Genomic DNA, 23,302 nt, shown 5'->3' on the forward strand with positions numbered 1-23,302 from the left:
AGGAGTTTTTATCCCATGGGTAGGAAAAGGAAGATGTTCAGCAGTGCAGTGACCCTCCTTATCTATTTTTGTCTTCCAGCTAGGATTTAAAAAAAAAAATCTTCCCCATGTCTGACACTGGAATAAAAAACTGCTTTTTACTAATGTAGCCCTTTGTTCATGAAGCTAGGTTACAAATAGTTTTGCTCTAGGCTCCAGGATTGTGCTGAGAATCCTTTGTATTAAACAGAGGGGAGGATGTGTTAGTGAATTATTGGCCAGGGAAGCCTCTTAGCACAGGGTTAAGAAATGAGCTATCCAAGGTGCTGGAATCTATCACTAAAAATGGAATTTTCGTGCCCCATTCTCTTCACTTCAATTCAATAGACATGTATTGAAAACCTATTATGTGTTAGGAACTATTAAGCTAATGCCATGAAGATTAATAAAACCTGTCCCTGCTGTCAAATAGGTCATAATCAGAAGGCAGAGAGGTAGACTCACTACCCAGGGCCAGTCTACTCTTAAGGATACTCTGGCAGCAAAGTGAAAGGGTCTCTAACCCAGCCTAGAGAGATCAGAAAGAACAACCCAGAGGAGGAAATCCATAAACTGAATCTTGGAGAATATTTCCATTACCGCTGCCCCCAACCCACAAGAGGTAGTATGGGAAAAGTCTATGAGTGTGTACATATGAGTGGCATTTAAGGGTCTGTGGAGTACATGCTAGAGGGAGATGATGCTGTAAACCCAGGGAACAGCATATGCAAAAGCAAGCAAGTATGAAACTGCAAGAAAATTGGTATATTGTTGAAACCTATGGTTAGAGACAAGAAGATGCAGGAGCTTCATTTGGAGAAGCATCCAGAGGCCAAATCATGAAAGACGCTTGGACTTTTTCTATAAGCAGCAAGGAGTTGCTGAGGTGGATGTGACCATATTTGCATTCTCTATTACCCTTGAAGTGCTGTGGAAGAAGGATTAGAGTTGGCAGCCAGTGGGGTAGGGGGAGAATGAAAACCTGGAGACTCGCTAAGTTGTTGCAGTGAGCTATGAGAAAGGATGGAGACCTGAAATAGGGCAATGACAGTTGGAAAGAGGGGAAAGAGATGGTTTTGAGAATCCTTGAAGGAAACATTAACAGAACTTTGTAATCTATTGGGTGAGGGGTGAGGGATAAAAGTCTAAGATATTTCTCCTATTTCTAAAGGGTGATGATGCATCAAGGGGAGGCTGAAAGAGACGCCTATACATATTTCTGATGCTTCACCTGTAAATGGGCCACTTCTTAGATAGATGTTAACCCCTCATGCCCCAATTCTATAATTACTCTCAACATCCTGGGGATATGCTCTAGGTTGTGATAGGAATTATCTTCCATTACATCAGCCTCTAGTTAGAAGGCAGTGTTATGAGTAGGAAGTGTTTGGAGGTAAGTATCAGGAGTTCATGGCCTCTCCTAGTCTATTGCCGAGTAACAGTAATATTGGTCACCAACTCTCTGTGCCTCAGTTTTCTCATATGTACAAAGGATGTTTGACAAGCCCTGTCTACCCATCTCACAGTCAGTGTAAAAACTAAACGCAGTACAGTTGGCCCTTGAACAGCACAGGGGTTAGGGGCAATCCCTCGTGCAACTGAAAATTCATGTGTAACTTTTGACTCCCTAAAAACCTACCTACTAATAGCCTACTTTGATCAGAAGCTTTACCGATAACATAAGTGGTTGATTAACACATATTTTGTATGGTATATCTATTATATACTGTATTATAATAAATTAAGGTAGAGGGGAAAAATGTTATGAAGAAAATCGTAAGGAAGAAATACATTTACAGTACTGTACGTCATTTATTTTAAAAATCCAAGTATAAGTGGACCTGCACAGTTCAAACCCCTGTTGTTCAAGGGTCAACTATACTTTATTAGACAATGTTTTTAGAATATGTATAGGATGCAAAGGTAAGATACTGTTGTTATTATTATAGGAGGGGAAAATGAAACAAAGGATGGTAAGATGCAACAGCAGTTCTGCAGAGCCCGGAGAACTTTTTAATCATTTCCCTTCTTCTTTTCATTTTCTTTTCAGTACACAATGAAAAATACATACAAATATGGCCACAGACGTGCTGCCAAATTCAATATTCATAATATCTATTCAATATTCAACAATACACATGCAATATTGCAGATGGTTGTGGGATGTGATGGTCTCTTTCCAATAGTTCCAAAGGAGAAAACAAAATGTTATAAGACAACAGCCAGTCATTTGATGCATCCTGATTGTTTAAATGATATGAGAGTCAGCAATCATGTGCAAATTAAAACATAATTATGCACACAGACCACCCAGGATTAAGTAACATTTCACAGATGCATGCTAAATTACTAAACATCCTTTGAAATAAATTGTGACCATCATTTGCTATTTTCCCAAGAATGTTATTACTAAAATAGTCAAAGTACAGAAATATGTATTGCCTAGTGAATTAATAGTATGCATGTTATAAGAGATGGCTACCACAAATTGGGGGATGTGTTAGCAACAAAGTAGTCACATTACTCCACAGGGTCAGTAAACAATTTATGTAAATGTGCAGCAATAGAAATAGACACATTGCCCAACAACATGCCATTCCTCCCTTGACGATACAGATTATTTAGCTTTGAAGTATTTGGTCACGGTTTATTGAGACCCAATCAGTGCCACCTCATCATAATCCTCAAATGCAATCAAGCATGCACTCTCTAATTCTGGTGTCAGGTATACCACACCTTAGTCCAGCCAGATCATGGCTGTGGGCGGAAGGGTCAAGAACATGGTGGTGGTGGACTTATTGGTCCAACAACTGGAAGAGGAAGGAGGACAGACTGTGTGAGAATATATATTATGTAGACCAGTGGTCATTGTTACCATTCCTCTGCACCCCTCCCCCTGTTCTACAAAGCTGGGCAGTTCCAACAGAAAGATGACCCTAATGGCAATGTCCTGGCCCTGAGATCTGTCTGCTTTTCCATGTAACCCCTGAAACTAGACTACTTTCCACCATCTCTGTCTTCCCTCACCTGTCATAGGGCAAGGCACATGATAAATACTCAATGCATGCTTGCTAAATACAGGAAATCTTTAGACAAGTAGAAGCCATTTTCTGGTGTTCAAGTGTCCTTGCACATTAGAATTTTTACTGAAATCCAGGAACCACTGAGTAAGTTACACTTCTACTTTCTGTGTCAGATGCCCTATTCATTTACAGAGGAGGGAGAAAGTATGTAAAACCTGCCTGTTCTCTCACTTTATATTTATGAATAAGCTTCTATTCTTTATATGATTTATGTTCTTTTGCTTCTTTCATTGTCTTAGGAATGAGCTATTAGTCAATGGTGAAGTGAAAAAATTAGCAAGTATTTATTGAGTGCTAAATGGGTGTAAAGCTCTGTGTTAAGTACAATTGAATGGTTTTTTAAAAATTACAATTCCAGCTGAGAAGGTTAAAGAGATACAAATGAAGTAATTTGAAAACAATAATAAAATGGCATGTGTTTTTAAATGAGCATAAAATTTGTCTAATTTATGTACTGTTTACTTTGAAACCTATTTTAATCAACATATAATAAAACACATATATGCAGAAAACAATTAAAAACAGGTCAACACCAAGAAAATGAAACATAAAGATAATTGTGCTCCCAATTTGGAAACACGTGGTTGCTGCCACCAGCACAAAGTCAGGCTTTTAAGATTCCCAGCAGCCAAGGCAAAAATGGAAAGGGAGCATTTATGAGGTCTAGAATCTGCGTGATCACTTAAGTGGAAACATTCTCGAGCCAAGAGAAGCAAACATTTTCCTGGTACTAAATTCTAAGAGGAATTTATAATGTGGATCATTGTATCAGGAACATTGAACAACATAATGGACATATCTTCCACAACAGTTTTTAGAGAAATTGTAGAAATGTTCCTCATTTGGCTGATTCTTAAAATGGCCTTCCATAAAAGTCATGGGCATGATAATCAACACAACTCAGTGAAGATATTTCCGCAGGGAATGAAGTTAATGTGGTCCAGGAATATAGCTTTCTGAATAACCCAAGAGTTAGGGAGAGAACTTAATAAACAGTAAGCAATAAATAATTGACATATACGTTGGTCTAACTTAAAATTTATCAGTTATTTCAGCTAAGTTTTTATCTGGAACTAAAAAGCAGTTCCTTTACTGCTGAATACTGGCAAATACTAGAATGCTGAATGAAGAGAGAGTCGTATGTTTTAGATATCAGATCTGTAGACACGACAAAGCTGATAATTTTGTTACCTAAGTTAAGAAGCCTGACCATTATTCTTGCCTGGACTAGAGGCCACAAGAAGGGCTTTGGACGGGGTCAAATTTTTCCTAATTCCTGGGTGCCAAGGCAAGAAAGTGAATTTTGGTAGTATATTAAATTGTGAATATGTTGGGGGCAGCGAGGTAAAATAAAGGTACTCCCGTCAAGTACAATTACACGATCTAAGACTCGCCTACGGCTTCCCCCTCCTGCCTCATAACTCAGGTCTCTTTGTAGACCCCACAGCCACTAAAGAGGCTCCATCTGACTCAGGTAGTTATTTTGGCAAAATGTTACTCAAGACAGACAGCTGGCTTTGCATGTGGGTTCGAGGGCACTGGGTCACTTTTAATGAGAAAGAAAACATAAATAGTGCTAGTGTTATGTGTAGGCAGAGCACCAAGCTGCCAAGACAGCATAATGTGCTAGGGGAACAGGTGCAGAGCCAGGTAAAGTTCTTGTTGCAAGTAACTTTTCCAAGCACAAGCACTCATTATAAAGCCTCCAGCTCTACCATGAGAGACTCACTTTTGGGGCTTCTCATGTTTAAGAGGTTGTGATTGAGATAGAAGGGAGAGACAGTGGAATCTTAATCCTTGACCAAACACTGATAGAACCAGTATATAGATAGATATAACCTGGCCCGGGGATCACAAGCTGACTATCTTGCAGGACAAATTCAGCCTGCAGATATGTTTGTGTGGCTTGAACAGTGGTTTGAAAAATGGAATTTTTCACATAAAATTCACATTTTTTAGTTTTCTTAAAATAAATTGGAAGTTCTGGCAACACCAGGTTCACACTACCTATGGCAGCAATCAGCTGGAGCAAAATAGTCTCCACCCTATAGACATAGCAGGTTTTACCCACTTTGTTTCAGTCCCCACCACTCCCTCTTGTCTGCTGCCAGGTCTGTTTCACCCATTTATATGACCTGATTTTTCCTGGGGTCTTTTGAGTTTTTAATCCCTCAGGATTTAATACCCCCAATTTATGTCCCAAAGAGGGGAAGGGATTTGCTCAAGTTTGGACATCTGGTTAGTGTCTGAACCAGGGATGACCCCATCTTCCCCAGCTCCCTGTTCTCCCCATTGAAGATCTAAGCCCTTAGCAGGCAGGATGGGATGGGTACCAGTGGAGGTCAGCCCCTGATCAGGGAAGAGGAGTCAGGAAATCACCAAAGATGAGCTTTGCTCAGTTCACACTGTTTTGCCCCAGGCTGGCTCTGCCTGCAATAATATTTTTACAGCATCCTCCAGAAAAATCAATTTGTTTAAAATAGCAACTGATTTTGCCCTGGATGAAAATGTTTGGCATATGCAAAAAAGGGAGTATTGTGTTTTCTTTAAAGCTCTTTCTAACCTATGAACAAGTGCAATTGTTCACCGCACATATAAAAAAAATCACTCAAGTGTATTTTCTTGGGAGAGAGACAGATTTAAAATTTAGGAATGTAGGTTTTTATCTAATTCTGTAAGAGCCTTTCTTTCAGTCACATAATGCCTTTCTTTGTTATAATATTCAAAAATATGCTTGTCACTATTTTGTGTTAAAAAAAACGTTCATGGTCTAAAGCTCTCTTTTAGGAGAAAGAAGCAAAGTAAAGGAAGAGGGAGACGTTGGAGTAAATGGTTTTGCCTAGATGAAAAAAAAATCACAGGCAGAACATTTCCAAGTTGCTAAACACCAGAAGGAGATAACAGACAATGTATGAGATGCCAATTATGATGGTAACAATAATGAAAATGGTCCTAAAGCAGTCCTGACTGTGCTTTGGAAAGCCTCAGGTCCTAGGCAGACAGGAGCCCTCCTCCGAAGCTCAGGGGTTCTTGGCAGGGAGACCTTCCTTACCTGGAAGCTCTGTGATCCCAAGTGTGTAGATCAGGAATAAGGAGCCCTGGGGTAGCCCCCAAGAGAACGTACCAGTCACATCAGTCCTTTTCTTCTATGCCAATAAGCTGGATATTTTCCAAGGCAGAACCCCTGGTTTTCCAATCTTTTCCACTTCTGTCCCTGGCAGACCCCCTCCCCAACTGTGTACAGTGCAGATGGCATGAGTAGTCAGCTTCTGCTCACCTGGTTCCCCCTTTCAGAATGCCCTTCCCCTCCACCTTTAGCCAAAATCCCAGCAAGTTCTCTTTTCCATGAGTCCATCTCTGATCCCTGGTGCTCTCCACCCACTGGAATTATATTTAACTTTCCCTCCTGCTAGTTGTTGCTTGTAATTCCTTCCTTGCACTTATTTTGTTCTGCTTGGTTTTACTCTCACTGTCTCTCACTGGATGGTGAGTTCCCTGAGACCTGGAACAGTGACTTAGCTACGTTTGTACCTTCCCATTTTCAGAGTTTTTGTCTATAGTAAGCCCTCAATAGATATTTAATGAATATAGGGCTCCTCTTGTTAAAGAAATTAGCTGCTTTGCTGGGCAAGGAGTGATACCAGCGAGGCAAGAATTAAGTCAGTCATAGGAACACAGTCTCGAGTCACTCAGTCAGTTTCCCACAACCCAAAAGGACCCTCTCTCCCACACACCAGCCCCTCACTCCACCATCACATGGCAGCAGATGGCTTGGCATCCTAAGAAGACTGAGATGGCCCAATTTCAGTTCCCACCATTGCAAATTGTCCCCCTTTCTTTCTCCATCTCTGAGAAGGGAGTGCTCCTCTTTTTGATGGCTTACTCCTCAGTCCTGTCTCCCCAACACCCATCAGCTGCTCCTTCTCCCACTTGCCTGTTCAACTCTCCCTGCCCAGTGGCCCTTCTCCTTATGGTGCCAGTGAAGTCAATCTTGGTCCATGGCAAAGCAATCCTCCCCTTCCTTAAAGCCACCATCTTCTGGGCTCCTCTGCCCACCTGTGGAACCTGTGCCACCCTTGGTTCTCCCATCTCAGTAGACATGTTATCATCTACCCAGTCACTTGGCCAAAAACCTCAGGTTCATCCTTGCTTTCTCCCTTTCCTTTACTCCCGGTGCAAGTCCCATGCATGGGCATCCTTGTCAGCTCTGCTTGACACCTTGTCACCTTTCTCCTCCTCATCTGCCTGGAACAGTGCAGTGGCAGCTACTCTTACCCCATGACCAACATCCCGTCCCATCACTGAGGGATGGTAAAGCATGCTTGGGCCATGTTCCTCCCAGCTGGATGCCCTCCCATGGTTCCTGGTCACCCCAAGACAAACCCAGGCTCCCCCTAGTCAGGCCCCCCTACCCTCCTGTGCACTCCCTTCCCTCCGGCTTTCCCTTGAGTGCGCCCATCACCTCTTCGTCTCCAGGCTTTTTCTTTGCCGTTCCTTCTACCCCAGAAGCTCTTTCTCATGCTTTCCCTCTGCTTTCAGGTCAGCTTAATCCAGATTGTGTTTCTATTAACTATTTCTTAAAGATTGGTATCAGAATGAGAATATAGTCAGTGGTACTGTAATAGCATTGCGTGGTGACAGATGGTAGCTACACTTGCGGGGAGCACAGTATGACATATAGAGTTGTCAAATCACCATGTTGTACACCTGAAACTGATATAATGTTGTGTGTCAACTAGACTTCAACTACAAAGAAAAAGAAAAAAATAAAGATTGATATCAAAATGAAAGCACAAAATTTTAAAAGTCCCTAGGGTTCTGTTGATCTCAGCTTGAGAAGCACTGTTTTGAAGGATTTCTGCTTGCTTGTATGTCTTGCTCTATTTTTTTTTTTATAATCGTAACACATGCTAATTGAGGAAATCATAAAATCTGGATTATTGAGTTGGCCCCCTCATAAGGGAGTACTTTGATGGGACTGCAGGGTCTGTGTTTGTATTATTGTTTACAATAACCTTGGCAACAAGTTGGGCTGGATTAATGGACAGAGGCTAATAAGAAACGAACAGTGGGGACAACACAGCAACTACCTCCCCACCTTATTACCAACCCTCCCCCACCTCATAGCTGTCCTCCCCCATCTCATTACTAACCCTCCCCCACCTCATTGCTGCCCTTTCCATCTTATTACTAACCCCTCCCTCATCTCATTACTAACCTTCCTCCACCTCATTACTAACCCCTCCCCTACCTCATTACTAACCCCTCCCTTATCTCATTACTAACCCCCCTCACCTCATTACTAACCTCTCATGTACCTCATTACTAACCCCCCTCACCTCATGACTGACCCCTCCCCTACCTCATTACTAACCCCTCCCTCATCTCATTACTAACCCCTCCTCACCACATTACTAACCCCTCTCCTACCTCATTACTAACCCCTCCCTCATCTCATTACTAACCCTCTCCCCCCTTTACAACTCCTCTTCCAGCACCACATTCACAAGGACTGGGGCTAGGCTCTTGGAAGCAAGAGTTGTTGGAACAGAGCCTTGCTCAGGCAGAGGGCTCAGCATATTCTCTGAGGGGTAGGGTTACCTTGGGCTGAAGGAAGAAATGGGTGGCAAACCTGGAGGGTCAAACCCAGAGAGGAACATAGAGGCTTTTTGCCCTAAGCTGAATGAATGAATGCATGAATGAATGATGTGAAGGAGGGAAATTCAGGCACATTGGAGATTTCTTAAAAATAATATAATAATATTAGGACTATGTTTTAATAAAATTGAAAAAAACACATAAAATGGATAAACTTTAAAATATATAAAATATAGTATTTCTAACAGGTATTGAAAAGGTAATTAACTCTTTCCAAAGAATCTTAGGCCTGGTCATTTAGACAGTTACATTCTGGTAAGTATTCAACCAACAGATAAACTTTACCTCATATAAGTTGTTCCAGAAAATATAAAAAGAAAAATGCCTACTCATTTCATGAGGCTACTATCACCATAAGCCTAGACCTGGATAAGGATAAGGCAATAACAAAAATCACAGGATCATTTCACTTCTGTGCATGGAAACAAAAATTCTAGATAAAATTTTAACTCACTGAAACAATATTGAATTGAAACAATTAAAAGATTACAGTCAAGAAAGATTAATGCCAGGAAAGAAAGGGTAGTTTAACATCCGAAATTTATTCTAACACTATATTCACATAGAGATTATATTATTATTTTACTATATTCAGAAAAGGTGTTTAATGAAGTACAAACCTATCTAGAAATAACTTTCAAAAACTAAGAATAGAACTTTCTTAACCTGATAAAGGCGATATTCTAAAAATCCAGAGCAAACCTCATACCTTTAAACTAATAGATTAAAAAACATGAGAATATAATTGCCACTTTGAGTTGGCAATACATATTTTTTTAAAATAAGATTTAAAAAGCACAAACAACAGAGTAAAAAATTAATAACTTTAAATACCACAAAATGAAAGATTTCTATTCAATGGTGACCACATAGACAAAATTCACAAAGTTAATAGATAGGTCATAAACTTGGAGGTGACATCTCAACGTATTAACAAAACAGTAAGAAATTGATATCTATGATATAAAAGGATCCTACAAATCAACAAGAAAGGAAACCTAATAGAAAAGTGGGCAAAAGCTATGGGTAGAAAATTCATAGCAGAGAAAAGCAAACTGGCTAACAAATATTTGAAGAGATGGTCAACTCATTTGTTCATTGGAAAAAATGCCAATTAAAACAATGTATAGGGATGCCTGGGTGGCTCAGTCGGTTAAGCTTCTGCCTTCAGCTCATGCCGTGATGCCGGAGCCCTGGGATCCAGCCCCACATCGGGCTCCCTGCTCCCTCTCTCCTCTCTCTCTCAAATAAATAAATAAAATCTTAAAACAAAAAAACAATGTATAATATGTTACACCTATCCAAGTGGCAAACATGTTAAAGCCAGATACTATCAAGGCTTGGTGAGAGACTGAGAAGAGGAAACCAACATAGTCTCGTTGGAGCACAGTGACTCTGGAGAACAATCTTATTAAAGTTTTCTATGCACAGCTCCTATTTTATAACCAGCAGTCCCATGCCCAAAGACACGCTCTAGAGAAACTTTGACACAAATGGATGAGGAGATTTGTGCAGCTTTATTTGGGGCAGCTGGAAATGGGAGGCAATCTAGGTGTGCTCAGTCTAAGAAAGTAGCCGATGAAAATGCAGCCAATCCATGTACAGCGCGACACTATGCAGTTAGACGAATATTCAGAAATTCGCTCAGCAGCATGAGTCATTCATAAAAACATGGCAACAAATGAAAAAGGTCAGAAACAGGATGAAGTATATTGCTCAACATCATTTAAATAAATTAAAGCCAGACCACAAAACGATACTATACATTTTACAAACAAAACAACAGATGTCCAAGGACACATACCACACACACTCAAGTGGGGGCTTATAGGGATGGGAGGGGCCCGGGGAAGCAGAGGAACGAAAGAGACGAATAAAATGGAACAATCCAAGAAAGGGACTTCGTCCTGACAAATTATGATAGTTTGCCATGATTTCAATAATGTAATTAATTCAGCTTTTTGTAGCTTAGGTTTACAGGAGAAAAAAGAAACAAGCGGGGGACACACTGGGTTATTTTATAATGCATACAGATATCTTAAAGTCAAAAGGATCGGCAGTGTTACTCAGTAACCAGGTAATACTTGATATTCACTTTGTAAGCAGACATTTGTTCTGAGCAAAACAATAGCAAATCCTATGAAATTGATGTGATTCATTTGAAGGTGAGTTTTTAAATGTTTTAATTTAATTTATAAATTTACTTTAATTTTATAATTAATGTAAGATTTCCAAGTGTTGAGAATGTATACTTAGTTTTATGTTTATCTAAGTTTAAATTCAAGCACCATTATAATAAAAGTTATTTGACATTAGAGTCCTTGAGAATATTTTTCTCTACAAGAGAGTATTTTTCTCTTTACTCTACTATGGGAACCCATTTGAGGGTTATGACTGTTCGCCACCTTAAGAGACTTGAGTCTTATCTTAAGGTATAATGGTTTGGTGCCCCAACACATCTAGATATTCTTTTTGCTCTTCCCCTAACTATTTTAGAGCATTTCTGTGAATTCCCCCAAATCCTCCTTGCTTATTGCCTTTCATGGCCCTGAGGCCCCCGACTCCCCTTTGGTGTGTACATATAAGAGATGTTTTAAAATGAGACTTTTCAAGAGCAAGATGCTGGTTTTAGCTACAGAAAGTCCTAGCTGTTTGGAAAGCCTCTCAGAGTGGATTTGCCACGGATAATATAAAGAATGCATGAATGCAGAAAAAGGTGAACCCTACTCTATCTTGGAGAGAAGGGGATTAAGTGGCCTACATAAACCAGATCAGAATGCTGTGCTCTGATGCTGACTTCAGGGGTCACTGTGCTCTCTCCTATCTAGTCTCTCGATGGGGACCACAAGCTTCCAGTCACAGCAGTGAGGATACATCCTCTATGTATCACAAGGTTTTGAAAAAGTGAACTATATCCCTCCTCCACATTGAGTGCCTCTGTCAAAGTTCTTGCCTCTTCTGGGAATGCTAGTTCCTTCCTCCTGTTCAGCCTCCATCTGACCCTTTTAAGATTGATTTCAGTAAATCTCTTCCACCATTTCCATTAGACTAATTCTTCTTCCACTGAGTGGATGTGATCTCTCCTTCTGCCTCTGTGTTGATGCTGACAACTGACTTGGGGTTATGGTGCACTGGGATTGTCAGTTATAAGACCCTGCGGCACAGGGTGCTGGCTTGCCTACTGCTCAGTCCATTCTTGGCATAGTACCTGATAGGCAACCTGTGCCCCATGAATGTACTATGAGGTAGGTCAGAAGCACAATGCTCTATCTTCTAGACCTGCCCTATTATATCTCTGCTCCTTTCAGAAAATTAATTCCTTATTTGGGCTCCATAATTTTTATTAACTCACCCTATGTCCAACCCCAGGACAAAAAAATATATATTTCCTTTAATTTTCCCAAAAAGCCTCTAGGGCAGGTATATTATCCCATTTTGCAAATAAACTGAGGCTCAGAGAGGCTATAAAACTGTTGCCTGGACAATAATAGACAAGAGCTGGGATTCAAATTCAGATCGGCCTGATTCTTAATTCCTTTCTCTCGCCTCCGCGTTGGGCTGCCCTCAAAATAGAACGAGCGGATGAGTAGAGGAAATCCTCATTATCACACTTCCTCTCAAGGAGGATGGGACGTGCGTGCACACGTGCTTTGGAAACTGTGAAGAATTATTTGCAATTTAACTATTATCATGAGTATTGTTGCTGCTTCTCTCACCACTGTTAGCAAAGAGCCAGCTGTGACCTTACATGAGTGAACTGCTCCAGTCATTCGCCGAGCGGGGGCAGCTCAGGCATTCCACCTCACCAGTGCCCTCGCCAATGAGGGTAAAGGAGCGGGGAGGGCTAGGAGATATTTGTCACCCTTTGGCTCTGAGCTGTCATTAAAAAGCACTATGAGGAAGCTCATTAGAGCTCACTGGGGAAATGGTATGGGGTGCCTGCTCAGGGCTGCTGTGGGGGGGGGGGTTGCAATTTTTGTTCAAGCCCCAAGGATCAAGGGTGCTGGAATCCAGCCAGTGCTCTGTTCACTAAGCCATGTGTCCTGTGCAGGATGGTGACCTCCCAGGGAAAGAAAGAATCACCCTAAAGCATTGAGCCATCAGTCTATCTGCCCAGACAGGGCATGTTTTTAAAAATCTGTCCTTGTAGGGGGAAGGAGGAGGAGTGTTAGGCTGTGTATGTATGTGTGTGTGTCTCTCTGTGTGTGTGTATCTTTTTCTAATTTGTCCTAGGCCTCCAGCAGCTTGCCAAGCCTTATGCCAGCCCTACACCAACCCTGATGAACTACACAGACCAGCGATGACCTCGCCTACATGGTGGGACAGGCAGGAGACTCTCTGCCAGCTATTGGTAGCCATCAGCTGTCAGATAAAAATATTTTTCAGCTCCTGCTGGCTGGAGCTTGGGCCTAGAAAAATCTCCTAGCTCCATTAACTCAGCCACTTGAGAGCCCAGCTCCAGGTTAGAGTTAAGTCCTAAAATCAGAGCCACTGGTTGGGACCCTGTATTCACTGAGGGGCTCTGCTCAGGCATATACCTGAATGGGCTCTGAGCTGACTCACTCCACTGCCTGCCCTCCTTCCTGTCCCAATTAGCCCAGGCTGGGGGTGATAGTATCACTGGAGGAGGTGTGACTCATCCCCGTACCGTGCCAGCTTATCAGAGCAGAGCTGTTGGTCATGTCAGCCTTCGGCTGGAGCTGGCAGAGGCAAGGAGTCGAAGACCCATGAGCAGGAGGCGTTTGCAGGTGGAGAGGTATGTGGCTGTATTTGTGTAAGCCTGAAGTGTGTGCGTGGTGCGAGCATGTGGTTGTGTGTAAAAGGATGTGAAGTGGTTACATATTAATATGATTGTAGGTGAGAATATATTTGTGGTTGTTCATTTGTTGTATGTTTGTTGTAGGCAGCTGTGTGTGCTGAGTGCGAGATGAGACAGAGAGACAGAACATGTGAGGAAGGAGGGAAAGAAGGGGATGCAGAAGGTAAGGAGGTGCAGGGAAGGAAGAAGAGAAGATGCAGGTGGAAGGGATGGGGTGATTAGGGGAGAAGAGACTGTCTTTTAGGGGTGGCTCATTCTCAGAAGCAAAGGGCTGGAACGTTCTTTCCCAGATGAACATTCTGAGGTCCTTACTAAGATCCCAAGTTAATGAGGGGTTGGAGGGAAGCAAAAGCTACAGTCAAGCAACGGCCTCCCCTCAGGTGCCCCAACATCATGTGGATCATTGACACTCAAAGACTGGGCCACAAGCCCCCAGGGCTCAGAGGTCCCAGCTCTTGGGGTCTGGCTTTCATCCGATGCCCCTGCACCTCCAGGTTTGGAGCCAAGGCTGCTACACTCTTCCTCCCCAAACAGGTCAAGAGCCCCTCAGGTGGATGGACCCAGCTCCCAACAGCTTGCCTCTGCCCCTCCAGGCCCAGGGTCTCAGCCGTCATGGGGTCAGGGCCAGCACAGTGCAGCAGGGAGACGCTGCTTCCCTCTGCCCGACAACGGAGGAGAACTGAGGCGCAGAGCAGTTAAGCAGGTTTCCCAGAAGCCCTTCGCTCCTCCATTGTCCCTGAGTACATGGAGGGGTAGAGGGTTTGGATCTCAGGTTCTTAGTAGGGAAACCAGCCCTGGGGTTGGTGAGTCTGCTCTGTGTGCTCTGTGTGGAATGCCAGGAGGCCCAGGGAACCTGTGCTGAGGACAAAGTAGAGCCCCATCCCTGTCCACCCCACCTGTGGTGCACCTGCTGAATCAGGCGCTGCCAGCACCTGGCCGGGAGCAGGATGTTCGTGTGGGGAAGTGCTGAACAACTTGTGGAACCTTCTGCCAAATAAACATGACCTTCTCAAGGACTGTCGGTGCCTGGAACTTTTTCAGAGCCAATGCCCTTCCTTTTCCTCCTCCTTCACTGGTTTACTTCATTCAAACCCTGCTTAGATCAGGCTGACTTTCTGCTAAACACATTTCCACTGATTCCTTGAAAGCAGAAGCTCACGAATAGGGGAACCCTCTTTTCTCCAAAATCAGTGTGAGGAGACAGAATTTCTCCTTCACTTTCCTGCCAATCCTCGGAGACCATTTCAGGAAACAGCCCAGACTGGAGGGAGAGAGAGGGAAGACACCCAGCGAGTCTAACGCACTGACCATACACTTGATGCTGCGCTGCTGGCTTCAGGAAGTTTTTCCAGGCGTGCTGGAGCTGAGCACAACCAGAGGAAGCTGGTAATGTTCCGTGAGGGATTCTCAACCTGCTTGCATGCTGGAAGAGGGGGAGAAAATGGTAGGGGGGGTCGAAGCCATCTCTGCCTCTGCCCTCCTCCCATTCCACTTTCAAAGATGCCAAGTACTGCCCCAGAAGTCCCAGCCTGTCAGAAGACCAATCCCCTGGGTCCGGCCTCAGCTGGGCAGAGCTGGTTAGAATCTGAGGTCAACCACTCATATTGGGGGAGCCAGACTGGCCAAGGAATGTGGCTTCCCTCTGAAGCCCAGGGCTGTGGCTCATCCAGATGGATGGAAGGGGCTAGGAGCCGGGGACAGAAGAGTGGGTCAGAACCCTACTGCAACAGATCCTCCCCAACTCACTGTGGATGGCAGGTAAGACCAAAGGCTCTGCCAAGGATGAGTGAATCCACCAGGGAAAAACGCTTTGGAGACCCTGTGTGCCAGTGAGGAGAGGGAAACCAGGATGAGACCCTCTTCCAGGAGAGGCACTCAGGTGCTCAGGCAGACTGCCCTACAGGTCCCACTGCATTCCCATTCATTCATGTTTGACTCACCAACACCTCCCTCTCCATCCCCAGGCTGATTCCTCCAAGAAAGCCAGTTGAGATCGGGAGGCTTCCGAATGTCAAGCCCTGCTTCTTCCATCTCCCTGTCCATCACGTGGGAGTTGTCCTTACCTTGCCTCTCTCATGGTAGTCACGTGAGGGCCGAAGGAGCTGAGCTATCATGAAATGGACATGCTTGTGGGGAAGGGATTCTGTTTATCAGAAAGACCCAGATGCTACAGTGCAGAGGTTCAGACCACTGGGTAATAACTCCAGGAGGTGGCCAATGGGGGTTTGGCTAGAAAAAAATAAGCTGGACTTATACATAGAATCTTTTGGTAGCTTTTTTCCCCTTCATTATAACTCTTAATTTCTCTTTCACCGAGTTTTTCTGAATTTAATATTGGAGGGGGACCGGGGGTCCCTTCCTACTGAAAGAGGATGCTAGAAAATTGGTGAGTCCTGACCTGCATGCTCTGTGTGTGCAGGAGACCTGGCTTCTCCTCCTGACACCAATTCTAACCACCTGAGTGACTGTGAACCAGCCTTGTCTCCTCTCTGGACTTGGTTTCCACATCTTTAAAGGTTTTTTTTAAAGGTATGGAAGCACCTGTGTGAGGCAGCACAACACATCACTCACGAAGTGTGTAATCGGTTCCTCCAGCTGACCCCATGCCCCCAGCACAGCTCCAGGGGCAGTCCCCGGGGACTTTGATCGCCCTGAGCTCTGTGGGAAGGGCACCCCCAATTCCCACCAACCAGCCGAGAGAGAATTCTACCAGGGATTGATCCCCTGAAGGTCACGGGTGGGTCATGTGACCTTGAGCAAGTACTTTCCCCTTTCTGTGCTCCTCAGTCTCTGTCGGTGCAACGCTTGCGGACCTCCCAGACCTCCCAGACAAGTAAGGATGGTTATGAAAGCCTTCAAAAGGCATGCACTTTCCACACAGGGCAGATGTCTGTTCATTCAGTATTTATGGGAATCTCAACAATGTTCCGTATTATCACAGACATCGGGAAGGGAATTGGAAGACGGTGAGAAAGAACCCAGAGAACACAGCACCATGGGTTCCTGGGGCTCCTGTGAGGTTACGGGAGGGAAGGGCAGCAGTGGGGTGTCGAGCCCACAGTGAGCTCCCAGAGGTGGAAGGAGGGCACCACCTCCTTGGCTGACTCTTTGGAAGCTTCCAGAAGAAACAGCACCAGTGGTGGGGAAAGGGGAGGAGGCTCCAGATGGTGTAGAACCTGGATGTGAGGGGTGTGCTCTCAGGAATGCATCAATGTCACTCAGCCCACAACTTGTCCACAAGACACTGAGCCATTTCCCTTGGTGGCTGGGACATCTCCGAGTCAGGGTGTGCGTGGACATCTTCACAAAGAGTCCCTGGATTGGGGTGGTACCTCAGAACAGTCAGTGTTCTTTCCTTCCATTCTTTAGCCACATGGTCATTCCTCCCACTCGTACTTCCTGCATTCCTGCCCGCCGCCACCAGGCTTCATAGAGGGGAGCAGGGAAGCAGCCAGCCGTAGGGATGGCGGTCCGCACATGTGACCTGGTGAGGCCATCCTCCTAGAGGCACCAGGCATGCAGGTGAAGGAGCACCTCGGGCTTCCAGCCCCAGCTGACATCGCACGGGACAGAAATGAGCCATTCTTCCCATCCCTGTGTGAATTCCTGAGCACTGGACTCGTGAGAAATAATAAAGTAGTACCTGTTTTAAGCAACCAAATTTTGGTGTAACAGGTAATGAAAGAGGTGCTCAGAGCAGTGGGGGGGGGGGCAGGGCATTGGAGGAACATTTTATTTCGGGGACATCAGGAAGTCTTCACTGACAAAGGGGACTTGGGTCAGGCCTGGAGACAAGAGAAGGGTTCCAAGGCCTTCTCTTCACCCTGCTTCCCACTGCATGGCCAGTGCCGCCCAGAGAGAGGCCTCCCTCCATCTGACAGCAGAGCCCATAAAGCAAATGTCTTCCCATAGCAAGGGATTTTGCTGCAAATCCCTAATCAATGAGGAAAAATTTAAGGAGATTAAGGTAGCTGTTGCGCTGGACATGTCTCCCCTTCCCTCCCCCTGCTGGACCTTTCTTTCCTCTGACTTTACTTTTCTCTCTCTTCCCTCCCCTCTACATCTATGGGTCCTCTCTCCCTCCCTCGCTCATCCCTCCCCTCTTGCCTCCAGGCACCTCTCCCTGTTCAGTGCCTCCTTGCCCACAATTCTTTCTTCTGCTTCCCACAGCCCCTGCCAGGCTCTTTCCCACCCCCACATTCCACCTGCAGGGGCCTTTTCTCCACAGCAGCCCTCTGGCCTTGAAGGGATGCTTTCACTGTTTATAAGTTTAGGACCAGGTGAAACTACTTTTTTGACAAGCCCACAGGGAGACATTCCTGCTTCCATCCCCAGCCCCTGAGACTACCCAGCCCTACAGGCAAATGTCCTGAAGAACTTGGTCTCCTGAAACTTGTCCTCTCCAAGTTTTAGGAGGAACAGACCAGGATTGAAGCATTAGAACCAGAAACCACAGGTGAGCAAAGACGGAAGTTGGATTCAGGCTCATGAATACTGGGGTAGTTGTCAGAAACCCAGATTTGGGCAAGAATAACCCTGTTCCTACATGACATTTAATAACACTTTGTGCTTACTACATAGCTCTTTCAGTGTTTCAAACCGCTCATACATGTCTTGCTTCCCTGTTCCTGTAGGATCTCCCCCCAATTCTCCATTCCGCATATCATAACCCACCCACCATGAGGACCCACTGTTTGAGTCCCAGCCTTTCCACAAAATCTGATGAACTAATTCCTACAGCACTGAGCATCCACTTCTCACAATTTGGCTCCTGATAATTACTTATATTATCGCTTTCTCCTGCTGTTTCTGGTGTCAAGCCCCCCAAGTAGGGCTCTTGCAGGGCCCAGACCAGGCCTAGTACTTCTTCTATAACTGGTTCAGGGTCTGACTTTGTGTTGAGCTTCTGGTTGTGGGTCAATAGTATATGATTAATCAATTGATTATAAGTCTCATGCAAACCTGGGAGGCAGGCAGGGATGGATATTCTTCTATCACTATGAGGTTGAACAGTATGGGGTTGGAGGGTATCTCTTACCTGTCCTCTGGATCCAAGGAGGGCATTTATTCCATCAACCCTGTAAGACTTGCCACAGTCTGGGTGTAGGGGGTGTGGGAGGGGAGCCAAGAGGGCCTAGGACAGGTTTCCTCCAGTGTGCCTGTCCTCCTCAGGGGCTCACCTTGCTCAGCTGCTTGGAATAGAGTGTCACAGAGTGAACACTTATAGTGTCCCAAGTCGAATGAGTAAGATTTGAAGTTTGGTTTCAGGCAGAACTACGTTCAAATCCCAGTTGGACAAACAGTATCTTCAATTATTACTTTTATCATCTGTGAAGTGGGTTTAAATTCTACCTCACTGGTTTGTTAAAAGGATTAAATGATGTAGTTTATGTAATGCCATGAGCATAGTACCCGGCTCTTGTCAAGTGCTTGGAAAAAAGACAGATACTGTTATTCCGGGCTTCTTCACTAGGCTCCTCACTGTCTGTCCTTGCTGTGAAAGAGATATTTGAATCCAGGAGCTGGAGAGGACTCCTTCCGCTCCCCAGGCAGCTACCCTGGCAGGGGATCTGCTCCTCCCCCCCACCCCACCTCAGAGCATTGCCCTCCCCCTTACCTCTCAGAGAATTGCAAGTGAGCACCACTCAGGCCAGTTCAGATCTAGGGTTTGTTCCACGAGGAGTATAAAGGAGACGTGAAAACTGTACTTTAAGAAGAGGGAGTGGAAATCTACTAATGAAGCCTTTTGTAGTCCATGGGCAGCTGCTAATTTACTAGCAGAGCAAGAAAGATGAAGCAAAGTGTTCAAGTAAAAGATGAAGGCCTGTCCGCGGCACGTACAGAAAGGACATGAGGGTTTCATTGCCTATAGGTTCGCTGTGAACCAGTGATGCGATGTGATGGCAAATACATAGATGATATAGAGATATAGATATTGTACAAAATCACCTGTGGACAGGGAAAGGCTTGGAGGGTTCCAGAGCGGGTGTTATATAGTGACTAGAATAAAGGAGGTGACAGAGCGGTGTTGGATTGCGGTTCTCAAGCCTGGATCTTACCTTCTAAAGGGCAGGGGGGACAAGAAGTATGCTCAGAAGCGAGCATCCAGGATGGTAGGGGACTAGGAACTGTGACTCACAGAGCCAGCTGGAGGAATGAAACACTTCCAGCCTGAGGAACTGAAGACTCGGAGTCCAAGGGCATCCATGTTAAATCACTGAAGGGATCTTGGGAGCGGGGTCTCACTCTTCTGTGGGATCTCAGACAGCAGATTGGTCTGGAGTGGTGGGTGTCTAAATGCAGAGGGAGCCCTGTCCAAAATAAAGGTGAACTCACCAGTATTTAGAACCATCCAAGGATGGGGCTTTGGGAAGGCAGTGGGCTCACGTGGGTGGTGTGTGCTCAGACGCCAGACCTCACTAGGTTGAGGAGGGAGATGTGGTCTTTCCTGAGACCAGAGGCTTGACTGCACAGCCTGAGAGGTCCTTCCTAATCCTCAGTAGCTATCTGTTTAGTAGTTAATTCTTCAAACTGTTTTCTCCTTTGACCAGCTGCAACCAGCCTGCCTCTGGGCAGAAACGTGGACCGAGACTTCCTCCATGTGTGGGGTGGCCAGACGGGCCCTGCGGGAGGAGGCTGCCCTGGTTATCTGCCCTGGATGGAATTAACTCCCATCAGAAAGGGGCAAGGAGGGGGAGGCATGGAGTCCGGGAAGACACTGGAGGGGACTCTCTGCCAAACACTCACTACGTTAGGGGTGACATCATGGGTGGGGTGTCAGGGGTGAAAGGACAGAGCAGTAGGAGTAGCTGGTTTAACAGCTGATTTGAGCCTTTCTGAGACTGGGAAGTAGGGACAGAGGAAGGTGAGGTGGTAGGGGCAGAGCTCCTTTGACATGTGGTAGGCTGTGCTAAAGAAATCAGGGCGTTCAGAATTTCTTAGACCATCTGGAGCCTCTGTGAGTCTTCTATTTTCTGCAATTACCAAGGCTCCCTACAATTGTGTGAACTTTTTCCAAACAAACCGTCTATTCTAATGAGCACAGGGAAAGGGTGTCAACATTTTGATGAACAATCAATGGAAGATTCAGCCTAGACTAAGCCTATATCCTCTGTTTATAGCATTCAGAATATAATTTTATAAATGTGACTGGCACAAACCACCAAAAAGCAAAGACAAAACTAAATAAACTAGAGTGTGGGGTTGACAGGTAGCATGCCCTAAAATATCAAAAACAAGAAAATACAACAGGAAGGAGAAAACTTGTGGGCATGTCCCCAAGATAACATACCTGAGCGAGTCTGGTTAGTGAAGGTAAACAAAACTTCCAGACAGAAATATGAAACTGTCAAAGGGGTGAATTTGAAGCAAGTGGAAAGAACTTCCTATGTATCTAAGAGAGGGAATGACATAGCTAATTGTCACCCGAGCAGAAGCATTCATGGCTTGATGTTAACATTAACCAGTTTGGTCTTCTAAGTACAGGACATTGCTTTGAAATAAAGCCGTAGTTGTGGCCCTGATTTCTTTCCTCATGATGCTGGGGAAATTGCATTAGCCTTTGTGGCTTCTTTTAACATAGCATGTTGCAGGAGACTGCTTGACTTCTGTAGTGTCTTTGAGTCCTAATGTTCTAGTTGTATGGCCCAAACCCAAGCTATCGGTTAGCTAGTTTCCTGGTGTGCGTAAAACACCACAGCTTTCCAGATGTGCTCATGGAATTACAGCCTCCTGTCTCTCCCTGACTCCTCTTAGAACCCCAGCTTCCAAAGCCCATTGCTCTAGGACATCTCTGGGTATCTGAAGGAGGCACCAGGCCCCAGAGAGTGAGGCTGGTTATTCTTCTCACCCTCCTCCATCCTCGTCTTGGATTCTAATGGCTCCAGAGAGCTCCTTGTGGCTGCCTGGCATTCCTAATCTAGTTAGCTGGGAAATCGGGAACTGGAGGTGCATGCTGTCAAGGACGTCATCAGGAAAGCCTGCTTCATTTCTCCTGGCAGGAGGGGGGTCTGGCTGGCTGTGCCTGAGCTTGCCCTTAACAGAATACTCACATCTTTGCCCTGCTTTTGAATCAAAATTGACCCAGCTTCATGCTTGTCACCACACTGTTCCTTCTTCCTGAATGACCCTCCCCATCCTTCTTCACCTTTTGAAAACCTGCCCATCCTTCAAGGACCATGACCTCTTCCTCCACTCCTCAAGCCAGATCTTGTGTCTCCAACCTCTGTGCTCTCCCAGGCCGAGAGCCCCACGACCCAACACTTAGCTCTCTGCTCTGTGTGACATTTCATCATGGACCAAAAGTCTCCCCATGGCCGGGAAACCCCACGACAGCAATGACCATGTTTTGGCCTCTGCGATGGATTTCAGCCCACCTCTCATGTTTCATAAATATTCACAGAGTACAGGTGAATAAAGAGCCAGGAAGTGACACCCAACCAGCCTGTATGTGAATGAGCCCTTCTTATTTATCCGTGGACATTTCTTAAGCACCTACGATGTGCTGAGCATTATGCCACATACTGGGAACACAATGCTGAATAAGGTCCTTCTCCGAGGGGTTCTCAGTCTAGTTGGTGAGACACACAAGTAAACAAGGAATTCCCATACAGAAGTGCCGAGAAGGCAACCCCAACTCACAGGGGAGGTGAGGCAGAGAGAGAAGAAAGCGTCATCGAGGAAGCTTCTGGCTGCTGATGATGGTCGAGATGCTCTACACATAGAGCTCCAGGTCCTACTTCCCTCCCCTGACACCCCGGCCTGACTGTCCCTGCATGCCCTCTGCCCTCCTGCCTGCCCACACGCTCTTGGTCAGACACATCTTTCTTGTATATTGCAGAGAGATCTGGCCATGCTAGCTGTGGGAACGGAAAGACAAACTGGAGGAACTTGGGGAGAGAGCACCAGTTAACAGCAGATTGGCCAGGGAGACCCAATCCATCCATCATGGCTACTCCAAGTGTGGCCATGGATCAGCAGCATCAGCTGCATCCACATCCCCACTGAGCTTGTTAGAAATGCAGATCTCAGGCCCTGCACCGGACCTACTGAATCCAGAGGCTCCAGGTGATTATATGCTTATTATTCACATTTGAAAAACACTGGTCTGACCCATGTCTTTGGAACTGCCTTCCCAGGAGCAGATTCAGGGTCCTCCTTCATAGGAAAGGGGGCTGGAGGCATGTCTCGCTGTGCACAGTGTAGCAAAGAGGTTTGTCTGAATGAAATGAACACATGAGGCATCTTACCAGAGAAAAGAAGAGAGAATAGGAGGCACACAGGAGGACGGGGAGCCCCCACCCTTTGCTGGACCTCAGTTTAAGTGATCAAGTGACTTACAGGTTGGTCTTTTGAGGAGAGCTGTCTTGTGTCGCCGTCAGGCCGTGTCTGCTTCCTGCTAACCATTGTGTTGCTGCACCAATGCTGAGCATGCCATGGAGCATCCCCACAGCAGGGAGGGTGCCCCCAACCCAATACTGGCCGTCTGAGGCTCGCCCGCTGGGTCCTGGCATGCAGTCCACCCTGGCCAAGGGACGTCATTGACCCGGGACAGTGCAAAGGGAGACACACATCTTGCTGTCATGGTTGCTGTCACCTGGCATCTCAGAAAGTCAGGGATCTACACTGGACATGGCTATAATCAGCATAATAATTGCATTTATTGAACACCTACCGTGACCGGCACTGTGTTAATATTACATGTATTCTCACTAATGATTTGAAC

At 45.4% G+C, this 23,302-nt stretch overlaps 1 protein-coding gene and 1 long non-coding RNA gene across 6 annotated transcripts in view; one reads left to right on the plus strand and one right to left on the minus strand.

Moving 5' to 3' along the window:
- Nucleotides 1-23,302, minus strand: part of TNR (tenascin R) — a 432,595-nt gene that overhangs the window by 335,183 nt on the left and 74,110 nt on the right. The window lies entirely within an intron of this gene.
- Nucleotides 13,444-14,553, plus strand: LOC141373951 (uncharacterized). Its single transcript, XR_012380402.1, has 3 exons — nt 13,444-13,515; nt 13,663-13,741; nt 14,113-14,553. It is a non-coding gene; the product is annotated as an uncharacterized lncRNA (long non-coding RNA).

Source organism: Callorhinus ursinus, unplaced genomic scaffold (assembly GCF_003265705.2).
Source record: "Callorhinus ursinus isolate GAN/ISIS: 27379988/994484 unplaced genomic scaffold, GSC_fseal_2.0 scaffold13, whole genome shotgun sequence".
Taxonomy (NCBI): Eukaryota; Metazoa; Chordata; class Mammalia; order Carnivora; family Otariidae; genus Callorhinus; species Callorhinus ursinus.